General features: G+C 38.1%; 1 long non-coding RNA gene across 1 annotated transcript; it reads right to left on the minus strand.

The window, feature by feature from the left end:
- Positions 1-2,153: 2,153 nt before the first annotated feature.
- Positions 2,154-9,698, minus strand: LOC139042294 (uncharacterized). The gene is made up of 3 exons (XR_011498854.1): positions 9,544-9,698; positions 7,424-7,497; positions 2,154-3,427 (listed from the first exon to the last, which is right to left on the minus strand). It is a non-coding gene; the product is annotated as an uncharacterized lncRNA (long non-coding RNA).
- Between the last annotated feature and the right edge of the window lie 3,913 nt (positions 9,699-13,611).

Genomic DNA, 13,611 nt, shown 5'->3' on the forward strand with positions numbered 1-13,611 from the left:
TACATACTATATATAAAATATGTTTTATATATAATATATCTGTAGAAGTCTCAAAAGGATGCTGTTGAAATTTTGACCTGTCTCTAACAAACAAGAAGCATGGTTCTTAGAAAACCACAATTAGAAGGTAAACATTAATCCTTGAAAGATGAGACAAGCTCTGAAGCATAGTACAAAGAGATGGCATTGCCACAAAATTCTCTCAGATTATTATATTCTACCATAAACTATCTTCCACTCACTGAATTTTCTGGTTTTGATTTGAGGTAATTTTCTCTTAAATGGTAGAAGGAAACGTTAGTCTCTGAAGACACATATCCCTTAAGAGTTACGGGTGTCATTTGATCAGTTTCGTCTATTGCGCAGACTCTGGTTCCCATCTATTTACCGTGTCAGTATATAAATAATTTTTCATTCAAGTATTCTATAGTACTTTTTGGATATCACAGACTTTCTAAAGCCCCAGAAAAAAAGCACATTTCCTTGACTTGAACAGAAAATGAGTTCTTATTACTTTTCCTGCTGCTTAATTTCTTAACTTCAGGTGAACAGAGAGCAATAAAAAATAACCAGTAAACTCAGCAAAATACATATATATATCTCTCAGTGTCTAATGAATTAGATTATATTTTCGACAGGCAGATGGCATTGTGAATCCTAATGCTTGCTAGCTTGCCTTCTGTGTGCTGTTCTGAAGAGTAAAGAATTAAAGGAAGTGTTTCTACACTTTCCAGCAGCATCAGCAGGAGAGTGAAATAATTCTTCCTTTCAGTCGGCTCAAGTTGTACTTGGTTAGTCTATTATGCTATATAAAGGCTATGAAAAAAGCAAGCATCCTTCAAGTGTGTTGTCTGTCACCTCCCAGACTGGGAAAGGGTATTAGACTGCTCAAGGATATAATTTTGCCCTTTGTCTTAATTAGCAATTGGAAGATTGCAAGGCATAAAAATGGGGTGACATGAAAATAAATGCATGTTCACCTGCAGCCAGCAGTGTTCTAAATTATTTTCTCTTCCTCTGAAACTGACATAGTCATGCTAGAAAAAGAATGATCTGATTTAAAAATGTGAGAATGTATGAACCAGAAATACAGTACTTCGTATAAGCATCAAGATCTAAGAGCCACCTATGTATTCTTCACTGTCTACGTTTTCTTTTTAATGACAGTCAGTTTAACTGTGAGGTTACTCAGAAATTATTTTAAAAAGAAAGAGTACTGCCTCTGAGCTCTGACAACCATAAGGCACTGCAGAAATAAAGACAATATTGTTATTTTGGTTTTAATTATGATTACTGGAGTTGAGATTTGTGTCTGGAATTACCTTAGAGTCTGAAGACATCCAGAAGGTGAGTGGAGCCGTCATACCACACCATTAGGTGGAATTGCAAAAAGTGCCATTCAACATTCAAATGCCACTTATCACGCATCTTTTCCATGGCAAGACTGTATTTGGCATTTATTTCTAAGTAGGGTTACCAGATTTAGCAAAAAACAAAGCAAAATGACACAAACCAACCAAAAACTAGAACAGGACACCCAGTTAAATTTGAATTTCAGATTGACAACGAATCATTTATTATTGTAATCATTTTCTTATTCCAAAATTATCCAAATATTGCACGGGCATATTTATACTAAAAACGATTTGCTGTTTACCTGAAATTCATATTTAACTGAGCATCCTGAGTTTATCTGGCAACCCTATTTCAAAGGTAAAAAGTCGTCTCTCTCCTCTTGAGAAACCTACTGTAGGCGAAGGTCACTCGGTTACTACTACTGGTTGGAACAGCAGTAGAAGTGGAACAGCATGCTTGTGAGCACAGAGGAAGGTTTGGCATGGCCCTCTTGCTTTCCTCACTAGAAAAGTGTCTACAGGCTCCTCAAAAATATTTTCTTGTATGCTGAGATCCTCCACTCCTAGCCAAGACTGATTTTTCTCCCCAAATCTACTTTTACTAAGGTCAGCTTCTCAACAATGGCACAGACTTGGAAGTGGATACATAAGTGAGTTCAGCTAATCTGAACAAGCCTGTGGAAATCTCCCTTCCCTGGGTTTGTGTAACTGACAAGCTTCTGAAGTCATACGACATCAGGTGGTGATTTTAAGCATCATAGAGTGCAAAAGCAAAAACATCCACCTGATCTGGAAGCTGGGTCTGGTCACACGTTTTATTTCTTACCTCTAAGAAACGGATGACACCATTAGAACTACATGTTTCAATTTTCTACCATCAATACCCACATGCCCTAGCTGAGTCCCTAGCCAAGCGCTGAATTTCTGTCCTGAGCTCATAACTGCCAGGTCGCTGCCCCCGAGAGAGGTGGAAGGAGCGTGGCGCCAGCTTCAGAACCTCTGCGCTTTAGCCTCTGCTCTGCCGAATTTGCTACATGGCTTCATTCTAAATTAAATTACAGAGTTGAAAGAAATGCTTTCTAATGATTTTGCAACTCTAGAAATTCACAGCTTTAAACTTTAGAAATATACATCTAAACCTCTATTCTCAATTTAAAGCTGGGGACCTAAACTCAAATGAGTGACAAGCCAGATGGTGTCCTCTGAGCTTGGAGAACACACGCAATTTCAGGCTAGTGACAGATCCTCAGCTCCAGATGATGTTTATGAGGAGGGAATGAAGGCCATCATGGCTAGATCCTGAAAAGTCAGCAAAATATGTACAGAAGCTGAAAATGTGTATTTTTACATGAAATCTCCTGATTTTTAGATGGCAGTAACTAATACAATATTTACTAAAACTGAGAAAAAAATTCTGCCATGTGGATGTGGTCTTTTGGTTTTTAGTTTGTCGCTGATGAAAAGCCTCATTAGGTCCATAAGTTTTTTTTCCAGTGTCAAATCACTGTAGTTTTTGTCCTTACTTATTGCCTATCTCTTGCTTATATTCTGGAGTATATTTGCAGATTCTGAACAAATAGTCTAGAACTTGCAAGTGTACATTAGTGTTGTCCTCTTCCAATTAGTGATCTTGCGATAATAATTGTGATTAACATCTATTGAGCATTTGCATGGTCCAGAAATGTTCTAAGTGTATATATATTTTCATTTCATCTTCAACAAAACCTTGTTAGATGAATGTTATTGTCCCATTATACGGTGTTTCAGTTAATCTTTGCTCTTTAACAAACCACCCCAAAACGTAATGACTTAGAACAGCAACGATTTATCATTTCTAATGATTCTGTGGGTTGGCAATCTTGATGGTTCTTCTGCTGGTGCCATCAGGGGTTATTCATGTGGCCACCATCATCTGACGGCTCAACTGAGGCTGGATGGTCCAACACAACCTCACTCAAGTGTCTAGCTATTGGCTCTCAGCTGGGGCACCACACGTCCTCTCCATGTGAAGTCTCATCCTTCAATAGGCTGGATGAGGCATCTTCATAGCAGAGGGATCTGACTTCAAGAGGCTGAAAATGAAAGTTGCAGAGCCTCTTAATACATAAGCCCAGAACTTGCATAATATCGCATCCATTACATTCTATCGTCTAAGCAATTCAAAAGGGTAGCCCGGATTAGCGTGGGAGGGGACCACACAAGAGCACACATTTAGGGAGGCGCATTTTATCCGAGGCCATTTAATAACAATCTACTATATACAGACACCTAAACTGAGGCAGAGAATGTTTGCATAACTTGCCTTAGATCATACCATTTCTAAGTAGCAAAACCAGCTTTGAACTCCACATAGTCCTCTCATTGTTACTTCAGGCCAAAAGTTGTTATTCTAGTAACGCTGCTATTTATCCAGTGTAACTTCCTCAAACGATAACATTTATTTAGAGATAGAAGTTTTTGTATCTTTGCTTTAAAAATCACTTTATAATTGTTCTTGGAATGCCTCTTTACTTAAAAAGCTGCCTATGGAGAATTTTAAACAACTACAATTAATACTTAATGTTCGGCACTTTAGTTTAAATGCCAAAAAAGATAGAAAAATATGGATTCGCCTTTAGATTTTTCTTTTTGCCTTTATAGATAGAAAAGGTGAGTTAAATGATGCAGAATCAACTGCTCCACTCGTTCCATCTCCAACAAGGAAAGGGAGGGGGAAAGAGCGGTAGCTAAAATATCTTCTATTTATAAAGAAAAAAGATAAAAAGCTAATCCACAACTGCAGACAATTCTGAGAAATGCGTTACAAAAATGTTCTTAGCTTTCTTTAACGGGGTTAGATGTGCCTTTTGAGAATTGAGTGCATTATTAGAAATGATTTCTCCAAGCAAATAAAAATTCCATACCCTAGAAAATTAAGTTGCTGATCAGCATGTCATATTAGATAGATGCAATGTCATGTCTTAACATTCCAGGAGAAATATAGGGATACTTAATGCAAACCAAAAAGGACTGCTGGTTGTTAAGGCTGACTGAGTCTTCTATTTTGAGATACAAATCAACCTATAAAATTTAATTTACAACCCTTTATTAAGTGCTCAAAAGTTGACCTAACTTTTCTTTATCAACTGTTAAAAAAAATCTAGTCTCCTTTTGATTGGTCATCAATTATTTATAAATTGCATGCTTTCTCCAAATAGTATGGCGTATTTTCTGTGATCCTATTTAGATTTGTATACAAGGGGACAAGCCAAAGAAAGAGTTACACTGAAGTAGGTTTAACAAGAATAAGAAAAAGTAGAAGGTTTCTGGGGCTTTGTGAAATTTTCAAGATTTGTGAGACATCAGAGTTTGCAATTTGAGTCAAAGACACAATATTCACTTCTCGGAGATAAGAAAGTTTGTGATTCTAGGATAAAATATAGGAGAACTCAGAGGTTATGTATTCCTGTTCCAGCGCTGTTACTGACAGCTTTGAACTTGATCAATAACTTTCCTTTACCCAGTTTCTATCCTTTGTAATGGGCATAAATACAGGACTTTGCCTTACGGACAGAGCAGGATATGCTGGTTCTTCCATAGATTTAAAGTAGCCTCAAATGACTGGTGAGGAAGACGCCAGGACACAACATGGCATTGCTCTGGTCCTACCTTTGTGTCAAGTCTGTTCTGGACAGTAATGAGTGGAGGGCAGATGGGGGAAAGGAGAGTGGTGCTGGCACTCCTGAAATTCAAAATGAGCTGGGTCCCCACTATGAACAGAATTGTGTGGTGAGGCCATCTTCCCCTTCTACTGCCTTGTGAGTCTACGCCCTCATGGAAAAGCCCAGATGCTTCCAGCCTATGAACACAACTTATGACCGAGGCAGATGTATTTTCTTATAACAGGACAAGACAGCTGGAACTCCAATGTTTTTTTCTAGGAAAACATGATTCTGTCTTGATATACTACTACAGAAAACTTCAATGTACAAATACCTATACTCAATTTAACAGACACACTCACAGATTTTGAGGGAAACTGATATAGATCCTTTAGCACTTAAAGAATATCATGAAAACACTAGAAATCTTTAAACTAGATTTTAATTATTCATTTATTCAACAAATACTAAATAATTATTACATTTTGGGTACTGGACTTGACGTTGAAGATACAGTCTTAAACTAAGACGTGGTCTCCACGTTCATGGAGCTTGTATATGAGATCCTACTGGCTTCAAAAGGAGGAATCTTCTCCTTGCCAAGATCAGTTGAATGAAAACCATCACCAGGATCCAAAGCACTGTAGTCTTCACATAACGTGATTCTAAACTACATAATAACAAACGCCGTGCATATACACTGAGAATATTTTCTTTTATGTAATGGGGACGTGTACTGTAGTTTATTACAGCTTCCATGTAAATAATTTTTGCCGAGATATTTCAAAGGGCCAGATTTAGGAAGAAAATAGAAAAGCAGCTGTATTTATTTGCATATATTTGCATGAACATGGCACATTCTTCACTAGAAATTAGAATTTTTAAAAGTTACCTCAACACGTAATTTCGAAGTTTTCTTTTTCAATACCCTCTTATAAACCTATTCATCACCTCCCAAAGATCCATACCAGAGGTGCGGAATACATATTTAAAAGCTTTTTTTTTTGTGAACCACATTACAAAGATGTAACCCTTCCCTTTCATAAATGTCGTAGATGTGCAAATCTGTGAAATCTGAGCCCAGGGAGAGGGACAGCCAGAGTAATCTCAGTGGCTAGTGCTGGGGAGCGATGAGCACCACAATTAGTGAGCCCCACACCCGTTCTTCTTCTAAACTGAAGTCCAAGGTGTGGTTCCACTTGTAAGTCCCTTCGTGTCAAGAAAGAATAACAAGCCCTCAATGTATTCTTAGATAGTTCAGGCTTTCACTGAAGTTTCAGTTCTGTTTTTGCTTTCCAACCACGGTGGCTCTAATAGTTAAGAACAGCAACGATAATAACAGCCATCACATGTTATTTCCTTGATGTTCGCTAGTAACTTTGCTAAATGCCTTTGTCATTTTATTAGTTGATAAGAAAAAGCCCTGTGAGGTAGGTAGTATCAATATATTCATTTTCACATAAAGAAACTGAAATTCAGGGGCCAGACTGTGGCCGAGTGGTTAAGTTCGCACATTCTGCTTCGGTGGCCCAGGGTTTCACGGGTTCGGATCCCGGGTGTGGACGTAGTACCACTCATCAAGCCATGCTGAGGCAGTGTCCCACACAGCAGAACTAGAAGGACCTACAGCGAGAATATACAAGTATGTACTGGGGCGCTTTAGGGAGAAGAAGGAAAAGAAAAAAAGATTGGCAACAGATGAAAAAAGTCATGGAGCAATTTAAAAGAAGAAAAGAAACAGAAATTCACAGAAGTGACCTGAGCAAAGACACAGAGTTAATAAATAGGTTGGCCAAGATTCAGACTATAGCTGATTCCAAATATTGGGATGTTCACCTCTACTTACCCTGCTAAGGAAAGCAATAAGGCAATAATTAAAATAGAAGAAATCATGCATGTCGGAAAAGCAAACTCAAACCATTTAGATAGGACTAGAGACGGGGGTAATATATATGTAAAGTGTCTATGTGACAATATGATCATACGTTCTTCAAATAAACCATATACATACAGAAATATAGACTAAAATCGTTTTTTTATTCTCACCTCTTTATTGAAAGCAGCAGTTAAATAAAAAAAAAGTAAAATCTAAATGATCAGCCAAGAAGTATTGGATAGGTGGATAGGTCTGGAATATGAAATCAGCCTGTGACCGCTTTCACAGTGGTTATTCAATATCATAATAAAGCAAGCCCACTGCTTGAACTGAGAGTTTCAAAACTTATTGATACCAATCTGAGAATTCTTGAACTAAAAGAATCATACGATCCAGGCATTATAAAGAAGACAATTAAAATAAAAATTGCAAATCTTGGACTTATTACAACTTGATTTTTAGTCCTTTAAATCATGTTCCTTAGAAAGAAAATGACAATTTTCATAATTTAAGAACTATTTGATTTGCTTGCACACTATGCTCAGACTTACCAAAAATACATTCTTGTTTAAGATCTTGAAAAAATGTAACAGAAATCACCAGGCTGAGAAGAGGTATGACTGTCCTAAAAAAAAAAACAAAAAACATTGCTTTTGGGGCAAGCCCAGTGGCATGGTGGTTAAGTCGCATGCTCTGCTTTGGTGGCCCCGGGTTCACAGGTTTGGATCTTGGGCACAGACCTACACACTGCTCATCAAGCCATGCTGAGGCGGAGTTCCACATATAAAGTAGAGGAAGAGTGGCACAGATGTTAGTTCTGCAACAATCTTCCTCAAACAAAAAGGGGAAGATTGGCAACAGACGTTAGCTCAGGGCCAATCTTCCTCACACACACACAAAAAAGCCCCAAAACATTTCTTTATATCTTCCATGGCTTCAAAACCTTCAGTTACCTTCTTCTGCATCAATTCAGAAATTTGGCTCCAAGTTTCTCTACAGTCTGACTTCACTTTACAGGCCTCATCCTCTTTCCTTTCATCAGGCCAGCGTGTTAACTCCGATGCCATGTCTACCTACACATACGCTTCCTGCCTCTCATGGCTTAGGTTATAACACACAACGTGTACGTATATACGCTATGTCTTTTCTCCTTTTCTTTACCTGCTCAAGATTCAGTTTGTCTTACCTGCTACACAAGACACATTCTGAAGAGTTCTGTTACCCTATAGAACTATATCTATTACACTTATAATCTTTAGCACAAAGCTCATTATATATATATACACATACATAGTGTGTGCTTATGTGTGTCTGCTTTTTGTCTGGAGGACACTTTGGCAGCACAAAAGTAAAAATATACAATCCCTTTAATCCACAATGACATAAGAATTTACATGCAAAATGTACGCACATATATGTATTTATATATTTATAACTTTATATATATATATGTGTTATACATATATACATGAAAAAACTTGGAAAACAACCTAAGTAGGAGACCAGAAAAGATAGACTTCCATATAGGAAGGTAGGTATATAGTTTGATGAATCTCGAAAATATTAATAACTAATATATGATAAGCACTTACAATGTTAACTTCCTTGTATTTTTCTCTTTAGTCCTCATGAAAATTTTACTATAGGAAATGCTATTATTATCCCCATTTACAGATGCATGTGGATATGTGTTCATATCTGCATACAAGAATCAGGAAAGGATACATAGTCATTGACAGTGCTTGCCTACGTGGAGTGCAACTGGTATTAGGGAGACAGTTTTCCCATGTTGTTTTTTTTAAAAAATTATTTGTATAAATTTAAATGCATAATAATAACAGAGGAAAGTGTCTGCTGAGTTTTTCCCTCCAGCTGGACTGCAGAGTCTGGAGAGCCTTTCAGGAAGAAGCAGAGATCTATGAACTGTCCTGACACATTCAGTTGATCTGCCACTGGAGCACATTTTCATCGGAGACAAAATAAAAACACAAATGCAGTTTCACAAATATAAATTCCTAGAAAAAGCAAACTGTTCTTTTATTTAGGGAAATAATATTTTACTTATTTCATATTTGCAGTGCTGTAAAATAACATGACTGTGTTTTAACAACCATGAGAGATATTTCTGAAAATTTTGTTCAAGGTAGACACTTTGTGAGAATGTGAGATTCTCTGAAGTGATTCTGCCACTCTTCAAACAAATTTTTCTTTAAGAATTTGTAAAGCTTTGTAACATATTTTTATGTGTTTCAATGTTTAGAAATTTTTACCCACTTATACATATATATACACACACACACACACACACACATATATATATTTTTTTTGCTGAGGCAGATTAGCCCTCAGCTAACATCTGTTGCCAATCTTCCTCTATTTTATACATGGGCCACTGCCACAGCATGGCTGATGAATGGTGTATGTCCGTCAGTGCCTGGGATCCAATCCTGCAAACCTGGGCTCAGGAGAAGAGCACCGAACTTAACCATTAGGCTATGGGCCAGCCCTTATACCCACATATTAAAATATCAAATAGTTACATGCATCAGAGCCATTCAGGAAACTGACACTCATGTAAAGTAATTCAATTCAATAATAATAATTTGATATGGGAAATCATTTTCAAAGGTGTTAGAAAACTTAAGGAGCCACCAGGGGAAGACGAGATTACCTGTCGTTTGTTGGAGGTTGCCATTATTTGTAGGTTCAAGGTTCAAAGGGAGGAGCTGGAGCCACTGAACTGAAGCTAGAACCTTGGCGGCTGGCTGTCTATTGGGAACTAGACCCATGGAGGGGAGTTCCGGCTGCCAGAGACGACACCAAAGCAGACGGGAAAGAGAAATACCTTGCTTTTCTCTTCTGCTGCAAACCTTCTGCCAAGGTCACTCATTGGCTGAAATACTCCAGGAGTCCATTTGCAAGGGATCTTGGGAAAAGTAGTTTGCAGACGTCAGGTCTCCACCCCCACCCCACACAGAACTGAGCAAGGGAAAAGGGAGAATGATTTGAGAGAAAACATGCAAATAACTGCACTGTATTGGGAACTTAAAATGCTACACAGTGGCACCCTGAACTTCTCCATTCTTCCTAGTGCCTTCCCTGTAGTGGCATGTTTAACACTTTTAGCCATTGCTTTTGCAGTTTTATCGATATTTCTAAATAAAATTCTATACTACTGTTTGGTAACTTTTCAAGTTGCAAGATTATATAGTGATTTTCTATTATGACAGATATAGATTTAGTTATCTTACTTGCCCCTCCTTCATTCTTACAATAGAATTATTGCAATAGAGTAATATCATTTTTAAACGTAAGTCAGTAAGCAGTGTTTACATCACCATGTGATGTAAATGTTGTTCACTGCTGAGCCATGTAGCATACTATGTTTACTCTTTTTCTTCTTCTTCTTCTTTTTTTTTTTTTTGGTGAGGAAGATTGGCCCTGAGCTAACTTCTGTGCCCATCTTCCTCTATTTTATATATGGGAAGCTGCCACAGCATGGTTTGATGAGTAAAGTGCATGTCTGTGCCTAAGATCTGAACCCAGCAATCCAGGGCCACAGAAGCAGAATGTGCAAACTTAACTGCTACACCACCAGGCTAGCCCCTGTGTTTACTCTTCATATATTGTGTAGATACTTGTTTTTTGGGGTTTTTTTTTTTAAAGATTTTAGTTTTTCCTTTTTCTCCCTAAAGCCCCCTGGTACATAGTTGTGTATTTTTAGTTGGGGGTCCTTCTAGTTGTAGTATGTGGGATGCAACCTCAGCATGGCTTGATGAGTGGTGCCATGTCCTCGCCCAGGATCCAAACCAGCAAAACCCTAGGACACTGAAGCAGAGTGCACGAACTTAACCACTGGGCCATGGGGCTGGCCCCTAGATATTTGTTTTGAAGAATAATCACATGTTCCTCCACTTGTATAATTTCCCATTCTTATATCCTTAATTCTTCTCTATGACCCATAGTATTATCTACCTTGCTACTGAGTATTTTTTCTTTTTAAACTAGAAGAACCTCCTTTTAGAACTTCCTTTTGCTTGTTCTGATCTGGACTGGCTGCTCTTTAGTTTAGCTATATACTGTCATCTGGAGCTTTGTGTTACTAGTTTCCTGACTTGGATACTGTATTCTAGAAACTTCTTCCTCTTTCTTAATTACTGTTGCTTTTCTGTGGCACATCTTACAGGAGCCTTTAAAGGAAGGGCACATTAGAAGCAGTGCACCTGCAAATAAAGTCTAGAAAAAACACCCTCAGGATGAAAATTATTTTTTCCTCCAAATTTGTAAGGCATCGTTCCATTGTCTTTTAGCAAAATGGTCTGCTGTTGGTCAGTCCAATGTCACTCAGATTCTTGTTCTTTTGCACGTAATCTGTGTTCTTTCTTTTTGGAAAGTTTTTGGGATTTTTTCTTCATTGCTGATGTAGGCATTGTTACTTTCTGGAATTCATTCTAGACAATTCAGGAGGGAGGAAGCTTTTTCTTCAAGTAACCCCAAATACCAGTATTTGGAAGTCTTTTCTCTGGAGACTTGTAGTGTCTTCCGAGAAGAATTCTTTGACATCTTGCCTGGAGAGCAGATGTAGCCTGAAGTTGGGATATCCTCAATGGTGGTAAATCCTTATCTTTGGGGAGTGGATTTGTCTTTTGAAAATACCCACTGGTTATTTAATCAAATTTGATAAATCAGGGAAATAGTAATTAAACAAACAAACAAAAATTTAATTATAAAATAACACAACTGTCATGTAGCTCAAAACTACCTTTCTAGAATCTGCTCTGGGTGCTGGAATGGAAATACACAAACTATATCAGTGTTTTGCCATCTGACGTCTGCCAACAGAAGACACAGCAGGAGACAGGAAGACAGGAGGAGGTGAGAAGGGACGTCCTCCCTCCTGTCAGCATTGCCCAGTGGCAGCATTTGGTTTAGTTGCGGTGGATGCAACCTTTGTTTCACACTCCTAGAACCATTCCCATTGTCTCCAACTGAAGTACCAGCACCAGCCAGGCAGCACCACTCCCCCTCCCCCACCTCTCCTTCCCTCATCTCCCTCTCCCCAGAAACCTGAGTCTCAGCTCTCTGGGGTTCCTTCTCAGACTTCTGAGATACTCTGTCGATTGTAACTCCCTTCCTCTTACCTGTTGTTCAAGATTCTTGGCTATGATAAGCCCATTTTCCTCCCTTTGTTCCAGCCCTCGAGGTGTTATGTACGAATCCTCTTATCCCCTTTTTTGTGTTTTCAAGCCTCCAATAATTTTCTCTGCTAAGATGCTGGTGTGGTTTCTCCTTTCATAACAGGTCTCTGACTGAAACACTCCTGAACCGACCTTGAAAAAGTGCAAAACGTTAAAAAATATGAGTAGTGACAACACCACTTGCGTATTATACAGGAGAAGAGAGTGTAGTGTTTTAAACTGCAGACTTTGAAGTCCTGCAGCCCAGGTTTTCATCGGAGCTCAGCTACTTGCTGTGGTGTGAGCCTGATATTTTTGAACATCTCTTTTCATGTAGCTAAAATGGGGATAATACCTATTTTCTTGGGTAGATAGCAGTAGTAAAGGAGAAAATAGACATGAAACACTTGGAACAGCGCCTGGCACATCATAAGTGTTCAATAAGTTACATTTAACACTTTAAAAATAAAGAAAAGTTGACTAAATTAAAGCAGATACATGCATTTTTGTTGATTCAAAAGTCTCAATTTATGTTCTTGGTGTGTGTGTCTTTTTTCCTTTAGGACTTAACAGAGGGTTATGTGACCATTAGGTATTCCAAAAGATTACTTTGTTAATATTTGGAAATTTTAGCATTGAAATTGAGTTCTAAAACATTTTCCCTAGTAACGTCTCATTCACATACGTGACACTTTCTTGCCTCTCACTGTCTTTTCCTACCTTCCATTTTAATAAATTCCCTCTCTCTTCATTCATTTCCTTTCTCTGTCAGGCATTTGTATTTCTTAAGCACTTACTCTGTGTCTAGCATTGAGTTAGCAAGTATAAACCATGCCGCTTGTTAGTTGCTTTATCTTTATAGCAGACTAAATTTATTTCAGATAATTCTTTGGTGCAATTCATTCACTGAAATAAACCAATGCCCCAAATCTCTTTCACATTTGATCCAATCATCCTTGGCAGTCCCTACTGCGTATTTTCTCAGAGGAAACGGATAAATTGCATCATAGAGATAAAAGTTTGAATTTGGGAGAATTTTAAAATTTTCGGTTTCTAAAGATATATATTTACCGACTTCTATCCTCACAACAAACCTATTCTGGAATTATGCACGCTTTACAAATAAAGAAACAGTAGTATTTTAAGCACCCTCCTCAAGGTCAGGTGCATTCGTTGATAGAATCAGGAAGTACACTGAAGTCTTCTTTCTCTCATGTAACATCATTTAACTATCTGTTTCACGAACTCTTTTAAGGTTACATGAATGAGCTACCCCCCCACGGCTATGACAATCACTGAGCAATTGACTGAACCAATCTTTTGTTTATGTTCAGTTTCTTTCAGTTTATAGTGTAAGCTCTTTAAAGGAATACACTACATCTCCTTTTATCTCTTGTTCTCAGTCTGAGGGTTCACGTTGGCAAAATATAGCATGCTTGAATCATCTGGGAGGATTTTTTTTATTCAAATGACTTTGCAGGAGTGTCTATGCCTGATGTAGGAGAGGGGCCAAGGATGGTGAGGGTTGAGAACCGCAGTGTTGGAGTGTTGCCAAATGCCCA

This window comes from Equus asinus, chromosome 27 (assembly GCF_041296235.1).
Source record: "Equus asinus isolate D_3611 breed Donkey chromosome 27, EquAss-T2T_v2, whole genome shotgun sequence".
NCBI lineage: Eukaryota > Metazoa > Chordata > Mammalia > Perissodactyla > Equidae > Equus > Equus asinus.